The sequence below is a fragment of the Heptranchias perlo genome, chromosome 22 (assembly GCF_035084215.1).
Source record: "Heptranchias perlo isolate sHepPer1 chromosome 22, sHepPer1.hap1, whole genome shotgun sequence".
Lineage (NCBI taxonomy): Eukaryota > Metazoa > Chordata > Chondrichthyes > Hexanchiformes > Hexanchidae > Heptranchias > Heptranchias perlo.
This window is the reverse complement of record NC_090346.1, coordinates 4,772,416-4,788,222: the sequence shown is the minus strand read 5'-3', so window position 1 is coordinate 4,788,222 and position 15,807 is coordinate 4,772,416.

Genomic DNA, 15,807 nt, shown 5'->3' with positions numbered 1-15,807 from the left:
GTGGTCCTCTAATCTTGGTGCTTGTCCTTTTTGTTGGTAGGGGTTGCGGGCCAGGATGTGCTGTTGAAGCAAGCTTGGTGAGTTGCTGCAGTGCATCTTGTACATAGTACATACTAATGTTTAAAGCTGTGTTTAGAGAATAATAACCTGCCTGGTGTACTTCTGATTATGAAATACAGGGCAGATAAATATCGATTTTTACATTATATCTGTGATTTTTTTGTTTAATAAGAAAGTACCTATTTTCTGAAGAGTCTGTTTATTTGATATTGTAGCTAGCATGATGGACTGGCCTTGAAAAAAAGCCACCTTTGCGTCTAAATGAAAGTAACTGTTTTGAACACCTCTGGCTGACTCCGTCCCTAATTGCAAGAGAGAGGGAGAAAGAAGCCAATAACAATTTTTAGTCCTGTGATTTGATTAAGTTATAGTATGGAAAGCAGAACAGGAATTATGATGATATAAATTAACATTTTGATGTCAAATTGATTTTAAAATGGGGCTTCTGGACTTGATTTTAATCATGTTATTTCATACTGAAATAACTTTGTGTGCTGTTGAAACAGGCTAGGTAATTCCCTGCAGGAAGGGGAAAATCAGAAAATAAGTCACACTGAGCTACTTTGGTTCAGGTATTGATGAACAGTTATAGACTAGCCAGGATCCTAAAACAGTAAAGAATATTTTAAATATTGGAGCTCTTGCAGTGCTGCTCATGGTAAGTCAGAAGATATTCTGTTATAAAGACAAAATCATTATAATGTGTAAAGTACTGTTCTGCTGCTAAAGTGCAGCTGTGTGCAACTAGTATCCCCATATGGTTTATTGCTGTGCCTTTCTCAGGTCAATTAGACTGGCTTTCTTTGCTGCCTTTGTCACCTCCAGACTCGAGTATTCCAATGCTCTTCTGGCCGGCATCCCATCCACCACTGTCCGTAAACTTCAGCTCATCCAAAACTCTGCTGCCCATACCCTAACACATGCTAAGTCTTGCTCACCCATCACCCTTGACCTTCTTGATCCCAGTCCCCCAGTACCTCGAATTTAAAATTCTCATCCTTATATTTAAATCCCTCCATAGCCTTGCCCCTACCTAGCTCTGTAACCGTCTCCAGCCCTACGACCCCTCCCTCCAAACTCTCTGCTCCTCTGACTCCAGCCTCTTATACTTTCCCCCCAAAGTCCCCCCCACCTCTCTGCATTCACTTCACTATTGGCTTCATCCACCCAGACGTCCTGCTTTGGAATTCCCTCATTAATTCCATCTGTTTCTCCACCTTCCTCTCCTCCTTCAAGACTTCCTTAAAACCAACCTCTTTGACTCAGCCATGGTTCACCTCTCCTAATATCTCCATTTTTTTCCTTATTTCTCTGTGAAGCATCTTGGAATGTTTTTCTAATTTAAAGGCGTTCCATAAATGCAAGTTGTTGACCTCTTGTGGTACTTCTTTACTTTGACTCTCAGATCCTGTTTCTGATCTATCTGGGTCAGTATTTTACCATTAATCCTTTGAGCCCTCTGCCTGCTCTGTATCCCTACATGTATCGCTTTATATTTATCTACATTAAACTGAAACGATTGGGCACCCACCTTTTTAAAATGCAGACCTCAACCCGTCTGCACACACTGCCACCAATACCATGTCTGCTCATTTTTTAACTACATTTTTATGAGGTGCCTGATCAAAAGCTATAGTAAAATCCACCAATATCATCTCCACATTCTCATCTTTTTTCTTTAACTTTGATCAAAACTCCCTGACATCATTTCCAAGCTGATTCTTACAACTTAGTTTATATCTAGCTTGTCCTTAATAGTCGATTCTGGAATAGTCTGGGAAAACTTAAACTGCTAATCCCGTCTCGCGAACACTAGCACTTTACGATTTACACCACTGCCTGATATATCTGTTTACACATTTACACATTCTCGCTTTCCTTTATGGTACAAGAATTTGGGAAACTTACCTTCCTCAGTGCTCTGTTGGACCCTCCTTGACTGCTTCAAATATAACTGGGGAAGCTGGTAGTAGAAAAATAGCTCCATGGTGTGCTTATTCACTGGACTTACATTTTCATTGCACAAATACGGACATTTCAATAGAAGCTCACTGTAAAATTAGACCACTTTTTGCATTTAAATTGCAGCAGAATGCTAACTTTTATGTTTGAACACAATTTTGGGTGACATACATAAACATTTAACAAAACCTTAGCTGTCATTGGGGAGTTAGCAGTAAACGGGTTAACTGATAGTCAATTTAATCTGATTGGTTCTTTCAGTAATTGTTTGGTCCTAATATTTCTAACAATGACTTGCATTTATATAGTGCCTTCAATGTAGAAAAAGGGCCCGGGCGCTTCATAGAGGCATAACCAGATAAAAGTTTGTTCTAAACAAGTCAAAACTTTTTGAAACATGTAAGAAAATCAAAACCAGAGTCAGTACTTTGGAAAAAAGATCTATGTTGTCTTCTATAAGGAGAATTGGATATTCAGATAAGTGTTTCTGTATTAATGAAACTTTCCACAGTAGCCCAAGGGCTTGTCTGCTTGGAAAGTGGTTTAATTTTATGACAATAATCATATGGTAGACTGTGCACACTTGTGAGTAACCAGACAATTTTGAGGAACTTTCCTGTAACAGATAAATTATTCACAATAATATGAAGAAGCGAAATGTGTTTTTAGCACAAAAAAGCAACTGCTCCACAGCAGTGACCTTTAAGTTTTGACAATGGTTCTTATTTTTAAAAAATGGGACAGGATCATTTCTAAAGTTCAGCATTTTATCACAATACACAGAACTGATTTTTGCATTATGAATCTAGTAAATCAAAAGAAATTCATAGAAAATCTAGTACTCTGCTATTCAAGTAGAAATGATTTCCCATTTATTTTTCAATGCATCAATTCATTTTGATTTGGGTTGGGACAGGATTTTGTACTCATTAAGATGAGTAATCCTCACCATTTCCTCAATGCTCAGGAAATGGAACATGTCCTACTTTTTGTAATCAATGTCCACATCAAGTACTCCCAGCTCATGCAATACTTAACTGCCTAGAAATTTGTAGGGGTAAAATGGGCGTCTAAGCATCTAATGTGATGGGCAGCACGTGTTCATTCTGTGCTGGAAGTGCGGTGCCCACCATATTGGATTGGGCTCCTCTGTAGGTGTACAGGGAGTATTTAAAATGCTCATTGAAGTATTTAAGTAAAGGTCCTATGCTTGTTTTAGGACCTTTTTGTGAAAATGGTCTGCCCCAGCGTCTGACTCGCCACGTGATAACCCACTCAGCAACTTGCAGTGCTAACAGGCAGCAAGCTGAATAATTTTGCTTTCATGTGGGTCCAGCCCTTACCAGCACCTGCGGAAGGAGCAGGAGGAGGAAGAGGAGGAGGATGAGCAGCAGGAGCGGCATCAACCACCAGTGGGGCCCCTAGCTGCCAGAACTCTTAGAGGGCAGCTCATCCAAGAGCACTTCATATGAACCATTCTTCCCATCCCCAATACACCAACAGTGCCATAATCCTGATCACCACCATCCTTACTACCACCATCCAATTGCTTTCCTTCAGTCCAGCCTTATGGCTCTTGCCCTCACTTCATGACAAATATTAACACCAACACTAAATTCAGAACAAAAAAATTATCTAACAACTCAATTCCATCTGTGTATAATATTTAACAGGAATAATTAAGAATCATCCTTATGAAACTCCTTAGTGCCTGTCTTCTGTGTTTTTTTTACTTATCCTGGTGCTCCTGTGAAGCGTATCCCCAGTGGGAGGTGGAAGGCTGCTGAGCTTCTCTTGAGGACACTATAGATGGCCGTGGTGGGAGACCTCTAGCAGTTCTAGGCCTTGAGGGTCCGGCTGTAAACTGCAGCATCACCGATGGGCCAGGGCAGTCTGGCCCAGCTGGCTGTGTGGCACTAACAAGGGCACTGGTGGAGGGGGTGGCAGGCGAGCAGGCATGTCATCTTGAGAAAGGACAGGTTGCATAAACTTGAATTCCTTTGAGTTTAGAAGATTGAGGGGTGATCAGATTGAGGTGTTTAAAATGTTAAAAGGATTTGATAGGGTAGATACGGAGAAACTATTTCCTCTGGTGGGAGAATCAAGAACAAGGGAAAATAGTCTTAAAATTAGAGCTAGGCCATTCAGGAGCGAAATCAGGAAGCACTTTTTCACACAAAAGGTAGTAGAAATCTGGAACTCTCTCCCCTAAAAGGCTGTGGATGCTGGGACAATTGGAGCTTTCAAGACTGCGATAGATTTTTGTTAGGTAAGGGTATCAAGGGATATGGAGCAAAGGTGGGTAAGTAGAGTTGAGGTACAGATCAGCCAAGATTTAATTGAATGGCGGAGCAGGCTTGAGGCTGAATGGCCGACTCCTGTTCCAAATGTTCCTAAAAGCTGAGAGATGAACTATTGGGGAGGAGCCAAATGAAGAAAGTGATTGGTCAACTGAGGAAAACTGATATTTAAATAGTACAAATCAAACTCAGTCTCTAGGTACTGAGTTCTTTCCTCATTATTCCCCTGTTGCCAAATATAAAGAAAGTGTGACTGTTTGAGACCTGAGCCATAGTTTCAGGTCAGAGGACATGCTCTACCAGGTTCTGTGAGGTGTACCTTCTGTAAGGAATGTTATACCTGACAATTAATTTAGGTGATATAGATATTTTTTGGATTCAAGTTCCCTTCAAGTTGATTCTGGTTGGTATTCAGAGTGAACACTGCAGAGACAGGCCTAGTGTGTATTATCGAGATTGTTTCCAGCAGGGCATGTGATCTGCTGGTATTGCACAACAAACTGCTTTCTGTACTCCGATAAATTCCTCTTGTTTTATCTGACTGTGTCCAGTCATCTCCCTGAAGGGAGTAAGGCCCTACCCTGAGAGAGTGGGGGAAGAGCTGTGAGGGCTTCCATTACAGTAGCACAGATTGAAACTAGTTCAATTTTATGAGACCTTCAAATTTAGATCCTAACTTGTCACTTGCTCAATAATGGCCAGATTTCTTTTAAAATGAGAGAATCTTTGGTATTGGAAAATTGGAATTAAGATAAGCTCTTACTTTGCTATTAATTTCTATGAACTAAATAATGATTTTAGTGGCTCAGAACTGGCTGCAAGTTTTATGAATTTGGGTCTGAAATATCAGAACTCAGGTTGACTCATCCTGATCTTCTGTGTTATGTAGTATGACGTGATCTAGCAGTACGAGGAAAATTGTGTGAGTCACCACTTCTTTTGTAAAGGGCAGATTCAAGAACTGATGACTTGTATTTCCCAAAGTGCATAATTGGCATCACTAAAGATTGACGATTTAGGACAAACAGTCCAAACTCCACTTACGCTGCCATGTAAAACAGCACAATGTGATTTGGTTAAGAGCTGCAGTGACTATTGTATGGCTGTTTGTAATAGATGCTGAAAGAGTTAACATTTTATCTTAAACAGTAAAGCTCAACGTCTTATAGTTGCCTTTTTTGTACATTAATCTCCATTGACTATGTCTGCTGCCCTCTGTCTATAAAGTTGACAGGGTCACATGATGAGAAAGTAAGAGCAAGGCCTTCTGTCCGTATGACTGACAAGGTCACATGATCACAGGTTGACCCTGCTATACATTGTGCACATCCTGACTGACAGGGTGGAATGGGCCTATCCAAATCCAATAGGATCCCAAAGGAGAAGGCCTCCACTAGAGTGACCTAGACACAGGGTATTCCTTTTGTTGCCTAGGCAGAAGGAGATTAAAAAAACAAAACAAAACAAAACAGAAAAAAATGCATCAATATTCAGACCTATCTGGCATTCTCATTGGCATACCCTGAATGTAATCCACATAGTATTTTCACACATATTAAATCAAGAAAGATAGCAAAGGTGTACGATGTATACTGGTACATTAGTGATTTAGCACCTGGTTACATGTACGGCTTCTCACTTGTGGGTTAATATTTAATACTTGATTGTTAGTAATATTACTGGGCAGTCATAGGATGGAATGTGACCTACCTTCCCCTTCTCCCAAAAATGCAACAGCATAAAGAAAACATTTTTAAAAAACCTTTGTTTATTTAATTTTACTGACAAAATCATAAATCTTACCAATCCTACTGCTGAACAAATTTATTTTCTTTGGAGAGCATTGTTCTTTGAAAAGATCAGGACTGTGTTAACAAAAACTTTGTGTCCTCTGAACAACTTCAAACACACAAAATTGAAGCACTCATCTCCAAACAAGTTGTCCTGCGCTTCCTCCATGTTGAGCATACATGTGTGTGCACTTCACGGAGCTCATCCCAAACTCTGATGGGATTTATGGACCAGCCCCATAAGTAGGGGTGTAGCCAAGAGTATTTGTGTTCTTAGTTATTATATAGAAGTATCTCAAGATCTCTGTTTTTTTAATAAGAGCATTTACAGTAAAAGTTCCCAATCATAGCTCTCTTCTTCTGCTGCTGGTTCTCTAGCTGCACTATCATCCCATTACTACATAGAAATACATATGAGTTACAACATAGAAACAGGCCATTTGCTCCAAACAGTCCATGTCAGCGTTTACTCTCCACACGAGCAAATAGTCCGAATCACTTTTATCTGCCCTGTTGCCATATCCTTTATCCCCTTTTCCTCCATCCACCTATCCAATCAAATCTTGAATGTTGACATTCTGCCTCAATAATTAGCCCTGGAAGTGAATTTCACAGCCTCACAAGTCTCTATGTAAAAAAGCTTCACTTGTTCTCTGTTCTAAATTTCTTACGTTTAATCTTTTATATAAGGCCTCTCTTTCTTGACCCGTCAACTATTGAAAAAAGTCTGCTGTTATCTACTCTGTCCCATCCTTTCATAATTTTAAATATTTTTTATCATATCATCCCATAATCTGCATTATTCTAATTTTTCAACTCTTCCTTTGTATTTGTGTTTCCTCATACCAGGCAGTATCCTAGTGAATCTGTGTTGTACTCTCTAGAGCTTCAATATTTTCCCATAATGTGGATCCCAATACTGCACACAGTACTCTAACTGAAGTCTCATTAAGGTTTTGTATATCTCTTGACTTTTATATTCCTTACCTTGTGATAAAACCTAGAATTCTATTAGCTTTTTTTTACAGCCTTATCAGCGTGAGGTACTGCCTTTATTGTCCTGTGAATCTGTATCCAAAATCCCTCTGCTCTTCCACAGCGCTGAGTCTACTTCCATTCAGAGTATAATTACTGTTGTTATTTTCTTCAAAATGTATCACCTTACACTTACTGACATTGAATTTCATCAGCTACATTTTAGCCCATTCCCCATCTTATCAATATTCCCTTTGCAGTTTTCTTTGGTCTTCTAAAGATTAACCATACCTCCTATTTTGGTATTATCTGCAAACTTCACCATCACTCCCTTTAGGCCCAACTCTAAATAATTGATGTATACGGTGAATGTAAGTGGCCCCAGAACCAAACCCTCAGAGACACCATTATCCACATCCAAGCAGGCTGAAAAACTGCCCTTAACTCCCAGGGGTAGAAATCCACCTTGGGCAAAACGCAAAACAGGTGGAATTGTACGTGCCGCCTCTTATACGCCCCGCCTGATATTCCATTGAAGTTAATGGAACTGAATATCTGGCAGAAGTGTCTAAGAGGTGGCCGATATGGTACCACCCATTTTGCACTATTCCCCCAACATGGATTTCTACCCCATCATCTGTGATTTCTTCCTTCTAACCAATTTTGAATCCAGTTTGCTTTCCTACACTAATTCCATACTCCTTAATCTTCTCTAATAATCTCCCCTGTGGTATCTTCTTAAAGGCTTTCTCAAAGTCCATGTACACTACATCCACTGCATTTCCCCGATTTACCATGTCTGTTACCTCCTCAAAGAATTCCATGAGATTTGTCAAGCACAATCATCCCTTTTGAAATCCATGCTGGCTACGTCTATTTTCTCTTTGTCTATAGATGTGGTAATTTTATTCTTAATTAAAGACCTTAAAATTTTCCGTACCACAGACGTCAAATTAATTGACCTGCAATTACTTGGGTTAGCTCTGCTTCCCTTTATGAAAACGATTATTACGTTGACACTCTGCAGTCCTCCGGCACACATCCGCACTCAACAGAGGCCTGAAATATAAATTATAAGGCTTCGGCAATTTCCTTCCTCATCTCCCTTAGGATATATCCTGTGCTTTGTCTTCCTTTAGCCTAGCTAGCCTATCTAAATGTTTTCCTTTAATCCATCATAATGTCACTCATTTTGCTCTCAACCACTTCAGGATACAGCTCCTCTGCGATATCGTAGGACACTGATTTTCATATTAAAAGGGGCCTTACCGCCTGAAATAGGCAGGTGCTTCAGGCAACCAGCGTTAGGCCCCTTTCAAAATGTCCCCCTGTATTGGGAGAAAAGTATATATAAGTACATGAAAGTCTGAAGGGGAGAATCCAAATATTGAAGGCACAAATTTCTAGGGAGGAAGGTTTGTAGGGCATTAAAAGACATGCATTCTGGTCAATTTTAAGCACTTTCCCCCTTTACAATTGAGAGATCTTTAATCTGAGGAAAAGGAAAAACAAAATGACTTTTGGATTTTCAATGAATCAACTAGACCATCACTTCCCCAAAAGTCACATCAACTGTCACTTTCCCACATCCAACTTCCCAGCTTACAGGAGTACTCTTCTCCCTCCGCACCCAGTTCACCAAGATCCTGTACCTCATTCAAATCTCCATCCTTTCACAGAGACACACTCCCCTCCTCCAACCCTCCAGCTCATATTGGCACTCTTCTCCCTCTACCCTATCAATTCAACCTGGCACTCTTTTCTTTCTCCAATACAATTCATGCTGGTACTCTTCTTCCCCTCCAGTCCCCTCAGTTAATATGGACACTCTCCTTCCCACTTCATCTCAGCCCCACCCCAAAAGTACCTTTCTCAGCTTCTCCCCGGTTCCTCCAAAGCACCAGCTTCTACCCCTTTTCTCTCCCTTTCATTACCATCCATTTCCCTTTCCTTCAATTCCCCCCTTCATTGATATACATTCATCTATTGCATACTGTCGGTGGGAATTCCTATTCTCATGAGAATTCCCGCCTGCAGTACGCAGGGGCCAGAGGAACTTTCATTAGGGACAGCACTGAGGAGAAGCAGGCCCAGTCTGTACTGATTTTTATCAGCAAATACTGAAACACAGATACAGCTGTGCAAACATTGACTGTCAGTGTCAGAATCTGATGATTGAGATGCATAGAGTCAGAAGGCTAGATTTTGAAGTGCTTCCAAAATTGTAAACTTGACAGCCAGTGACAATGTCAGTTTTTTTCTGTTTTGTTTCTGTAACCTTATTGTTGTTTGTGATTGGACTGAGTACAAATTGTTATATTCAAGGACACTTGGATTAAAATCAATCAATTGCACATTGAATAAAACAAGTTTTTTGTTAATTCATTCTGGGAACGTGGGCGTCGCTGGCAAGGCCAGCATTTATTGCCCATCCCTAGCTGCCGTTGAGAAGGTGGTGGTGGGTCTTCTGCTTGAACCACTGGAGTTCATGTACTGAAGGTAATCTCACAGTGCTGTTAGGGAAGGAGTGCCAGGATTTTGACCCAGCAACGATGAAAGAACAGTGATATATGTCCAAGTCAGGATGGTGTGTGTGACTTGGATGGGAAGTTGTAAACATGCTGCTTTAGCTTAAAACCAGCAGTGTAATCTCTACCCCCTTTTCTCGATGCATGTTGTGTAGACTGAGAATCCCAAATGCATTCTTAACTTTTCTTCCAAGTCAAATGTCAGATAATTATATAATGAATGTCTTTCACATGCAATTCTTGGGAAACTTGCCAACTACATGAAGGCTCTTTAGGAAAGGGGTGAGTCTGAGACATTTAATATTCAGTTTAAAAACGTTTAAAGTGATTGATACTTTTTTGGCCTACTTTAATATGAAGTTTGGAGATCACAATGGGTCTGTGTTAAAATTGTTCAGTAGGAGTAATTGTGTTCTATTACAGGTGTGATTGTTCTTTTTTCACAAAGAACACTTTAAGGTGGATTTTACACCACATTAATAGGTACAATGTGGTTCTGTAACTTGGCCGCAGCCTCCACATTTATTATGTCAACCACTGGATTTTGTGAGGCATTTTCTGTTACCCAAACAACTTTTCAGAGGCTGAAATGTACAACCAAATATTACTAGTTTTTGTAACGGTTATGATAACCTTTAAATTCACCCATCGTCCCTTGTCTCCTCCCCACTCCCTCCAGCCAATGCCCAGCCCATCCTCACTTTGTAGATAGAATTGGCCCTTCAAAGTTAAACAGGGTCAGCACAGGATTTGGATGGGTGCTAGCAATGCACAGTCCATCCAACTCCCAACCAGACGTCCAATCATAGCATTTATCCATTTATCTCATAAATATTAATGATGTGCTTGGAACCACATGTAAGGATGTGTACCTATTTGTAGCTAACCATCTTGTTCAATTTACCACAAATGGGATTCCTGAGCAGTAATTTCCTCAAATGGCCATCAACACTTTGAGTAATTATTTCACAATCAGCTTTGCATGGTGTTGTAACCACGCAGTTAGGAAACGTTTCGGCCGTAATAGGTGAGAGGTAGTTCATTAACTTATTTCACTGCCAGAGGAAATTGTGCATTATGATGATAAAAAGTGGCCAGTTCCCAGAATGGGATCACAGGACAGATGTTTTGTGCTGTGGCCAGAACCATGAATTACAACCCAAAAAAAAGAGATTGCAGATGTACTTTAGGATCCCACGCATGCAGCAGATGGACTTGGCCATCTAAATATCAGCAGTTTAATAGTGATCGACAAACAGCTGGAAATTTGTGTGTTGCAGCTTATAAATAAATAATTTCACATTTGTACACTGTTTATTTACAGTTTTGTACACAAGTTCTAAATATTTAAAAGTTGGTAGGAATTATTTATCTATTAAATGATGGCACAAGGCAATCTCTACAGATATATATTTGTTAGTTGCCTGAATGATAAAACTACCACATATATACCATCAACTTTCTAAGTTTTTCTCATATTGTATGTGTGCTTAATTCTGCAAGTTATATTTATTTAGATAAATGAAACATTGGGGCAGAAATCGCTCGGGAAATAACGGTGATCTCAACAGCGCTCACCGTTGTTAGTGGTGAAATCGAGGAGCAAGTTCTGGCATTTGCACATGCTCAGTGAAACCCAGAAATCTGGAACTTGCTCCTCGTGGTTCGCTGGCGATGGCAGCTTCGAATTAAAGCGACATCGCACGCTGCAATCAGAGAATTCATTGAAAAAGTGCAAACTTGCTTATCTGCCCAGTTAGAAAGTAACTATTAAGCCACCAAACAGGTCGCTTAAAAATACAAGACTAAACTAAGTTTTTAACAGTGTGGTAAGTCTTAATGACTGCCAAACAATTAAAAATTAACTTTTAAAAATGTGGAGTCTCATTACTCCTTACTTTAATAGTTTTTGGTCATTAAAAAAAAAATTTTAAAAAAAATTTCCCCTCAGTCTCTTTTATTTAATTCCATTATTTCTTACCCTCTCTTTTTTGCTATCTATAACTGTTTTTGTATTGATTTAAAATGTTGTATCTTTCACTTCCTGGTTTTCACGTTAGAAGCCTGCAGAGACAGTGAACACAGCTTGTCAAAAATGCTACGATCTGATTGGAGGGGAGAGTGTGATCCTCTCACTTCTCCCAGGGTCCTAGCTTCACCTGAACTGCCGTTGGGCTCTTCTCCACTTTCTATTCGAGGAAGTGCCCAAAGTTAGTGGGTTAGTATAAATCTACGGAGCGGCGAGCAGTGTTGGTTCGCTGCTGGGAGCAATTCCTACCCCATTGAGTCTGCCTGTTGTATAATTTTCTGGCCATTGTTTCCAGCCTCTCAATGGTCCATGTACAGCTCACCTGTGACAGGTACCAATCAGAGACCAATAAGATATGCCATTGGCTGCCGTCTGTTGGATAGTTCCGCTTGGAAGTCAGTCTGTCTTTCTTAGATGCTGATTGGCCTTCTCTGTATTTCCAATAGTCACAGCTTTTTCTTTTTATCTTGACTGCCGTCTTGCTCCGTGCCATGGGCTGTGTAATGCAGGGTTAGCTGGCACTTTTACTCCACCCACTCAGTGTCTAGCCCTGCTCCCTAGGCCTGCACTGCTCTGTCAGTCTTGCACGTCCTTTCCTCTCCCCCTTCTCATCCCCTGGCCTCAAGATCGCTTGGCTTCAGCCTCAAGCCTTCAACTCCTCCAGCCGCAGGGCATTTAGCTTAGCGAGTTCGGGATCCAGCACATCATGGCAGCCAGAATAACAAGAGTTTCTCATAGCGCAAGACGTTTTAACATTTTCGATCCAGTTCCTTGTGGGCAGTGAACAAAGCCACTCATAAGCCACCAGATATCACAAAAAAAGTAATAAAAACAAAAAAAACAGGGTTGTGCAGCTTAAAGTGTATAATGTCAACAAGGAGCGAGGAAAAATAGTCCAAATCAGTAGGCTGGGTGCTGGAAAAGGGTTGAAAAAGGAGGAACTTTAAAATTAGATTTCATTGATAATTTCTACATCTGTTGCCTTTTCTGCACAAATATAGAATTATCTTTTTAAGAAAAGGAAAGGATGCTCAGTATCCCATTAAAGATCCCATTTAAGGTGTTAGTAAAACTGTAACACAACTACATCATCAGCAACTACATCATCAGCAACTACATCATCAGCACTTTAAAACGTAATTATGTTGTTCCTCCGCTATCTAATTCCAATCCTGATATGTATTTCCTTCAACAGCATTTTGGAAGGGAGCATCCTAACAAACCTACTGGCATTACAATCATGCAGGGCAGTTAGCACAATGAGGCACGAGGGAGCCCTTACAAACTACTCCCCAAAATGGCAACAATCCCTCTTTAAACCTTTAATCACCGTGGCACAAAATCAAAATGTGAGTCATTACTGGGTAGGAGATAAAACTTGCCTGATTCATTGTAAGAAAAATGCATGCAGACAGTCAGCTGCAATTCATCATAATTGGCACCTCAGTCTTGCTTGGTTAAGAGTGAACAATACCCTCACCGTCAAATGCTTTTGTTTTGTTTTATTAGCATTTCAGCTATCATTTCTGACCCTCCGAAGTGTACAGAGAGAGACCTGTGGTCATTGACACAATGCACAATTCAGATTTCAGTTCCAAGCACTGCCCCAAAAAATGCAGGTCACTTTGCATTCCCACAACTTATTTGTTATTCTTGTTCAAATCAAATAAGAGGTGAAATTTTTTTAATTAATACACTGTGGCCCAATTTCCAGTATGTGCATGTACATATGTATATATATATGTAGTATGAATAGTGTAAGTTATTTTTTAAAAGTAGGAGCCTTGCGAGGAAGTGAAGGATTGGCCTTCAAGTGGGTATCAAGATATATATGAAAACATCTGCTAATGGTAATGTAGCACTGTAGGACTGGCTGAAATGCTGGCCAAGGTATAGTGTGTGATTTTCACGCTGATGACTTCACGTGACTAACAAATCAACCAACACTCCCCGAGAATTGGGAAATTAGCTGGGAATTATTTAATGCTGCACCTTAGGTGATAAAAGGCCAATTCAGAACCACTTCATAAATATTTCTTAGTAAGAGCTCCTCAGTGGATCCCCAGGGATCAGAACACCACTATAGTACATGACCGTGATGTCGCACTGACTTGTGATTACTGTTAAACCACTTAAATCTTTCTAATTTCTCAGTACTTCATGGAGGTGTTCCTGGACCAGCATTGAGTAAGTTCAGGGACATGTTCTCAAACTGTCAAATCTTTGTGGCCAGAGGATAATATATGGTGGACAGCAACCAGCAAAGCAAGGGAAATATTTAAGATGGGAAATCGCTATTACACACAAAAAAGTTTTCCTTCTCCTTTATACTGGTACTAGTATTATTTTTCTGTGACAAAAGCAAAATGTTGAGGATGCTGGAAATCTGAAATAAAAATAGAAAATGCTGGAAACCACTCAGCAGGTTAGGTATGATTAGCATCTGTGGAGACAGAAACAGAGTTAATGGGCTCGATTTTAGGAGGGAGGCGGGTTGGCGAGTGGGTAACGCGCCCAGTGAATTCGGGGTGCTCCGCGCACGATCGCAGCCTAATTGAAGCCACTTACCTTGGCTTCCGGGTTCTGCGCTGGAAAGCTGCGCAGGGGGCGGACTGCGCAGCCGCATCATAGGCTGTCAGCTGGAGGAGCCCTATTTAAAGGGGCAGTCCTCCATTTACTGATGCTGCAGAAAGGAGCCAAAATTACAGCATAGAGCAGCCCAGGGGGAAGGCTGCTCCCAGGTTTAATGATGCCTCACTCCAGGTCCTACAGGATGGGGTGAGGAGGAGGAGGACAGAGATCTCTCTGGCGGACAGGAGGAAGCGGCCTGCCTCTGCCACCAAGAAGGCCTGGCTCAAGATGGCAGAGGAGGTCACCAGCACCACCAAATATCACGCACCTGCATAGAGTGCAGGAGGCGCTGCAATGACCAAAGTAGGTCAGCCGAAGTGAGTACTCTTACTCATTCCCCTACACTCCGTCTGCCACATCACCGCCCCCACCCCACATCTCCTTCTGCACTACTCTATCACATCACTCCTCACACCCACTCAGAGCTCATCCTCATCTTACCTGCACTTACTCACCTCGCCAGTACTCATCCCACCACTACCACTCAACCCAATCCTCATACAATCTCATGGCTCCATCTCATACTCACCCTCTCGTGCATCTCTTTCACGGTCAGCCTCACCCAACCTGCCACTACCTGTGCTGCAGCCACAGGGCATGCATCACATATGTGTAGGAGGAAGCGTAAGGCAAAATTGTCGTGAGCATGAAGGGGATGCACAAGGGTGTTTGAGGGTTTGTCATGGTTTTTACTTATATTTGATTTCTGATCAACTCACATTACATATTATATTGACACCACTACTGCCATGTCTTTGCAAATCTTGTCTGGTTTGTGCAATAATGCCCTTTCCTGAGGATCACCATGAAGACACACACCTGATGCCACCCATTGTGTCACTGCAGAGTGGGTGTAGGTGTATTTGCAGGGCTCTTTTGTGCAGACGACTGAGAGATGTCGGCGATGTCCCCGGTGGCACCCTGGAAGGATGCGGAGCAGAAGTTGTTGAGGGCAGTGGTGACTTTGACAGCGACAGGTAAGAAGATGGTGCTCAGGCCAGCCGGGAGCAGCTCGGCACGAAGGAGGCTGCAGGTGTCCACGACTACATGTCGAGTGACTCTGAGCCTCCGTGTGCACTGCTGCTCAGAGAGTTCCAGGAAGCTGAGCCTCGGTCTGTAGACCCTGTGGCGAGGGTAGTGCCTTCTGCGACACATCTCTCTCTGTGGTTGCCCTCCCTCCTGCTGTGCAGGTGGATGTGTCACAGAACTGTGTTGTGGGGCTCCACGTGTCAGAGGTGGACGGCTTGGCCGGTGAGGCTGGTGATGCTGTTCGCTGCATCTACGGCGGCCCCCATCCGGAAGATGTACTTTTGAGGGGGTCCGCAAGGTAGGTACATGTTTCTGCACACCGGGGTTGAGGTTGCAAGTTTGTGAATTTTATTGTCAGGAGGAGGGTGGTGGAGGCCAAACTTTGTCCAAATTGACAGAGTGGCCTCCTGCAATGAGTGAGGGTCTCCCCCCCACCTGTCAAATGGACCTTTGCAGCTGCCACAGGCTGGTGGCTGCAACACGTCCATTTCAAGTACGTCTAC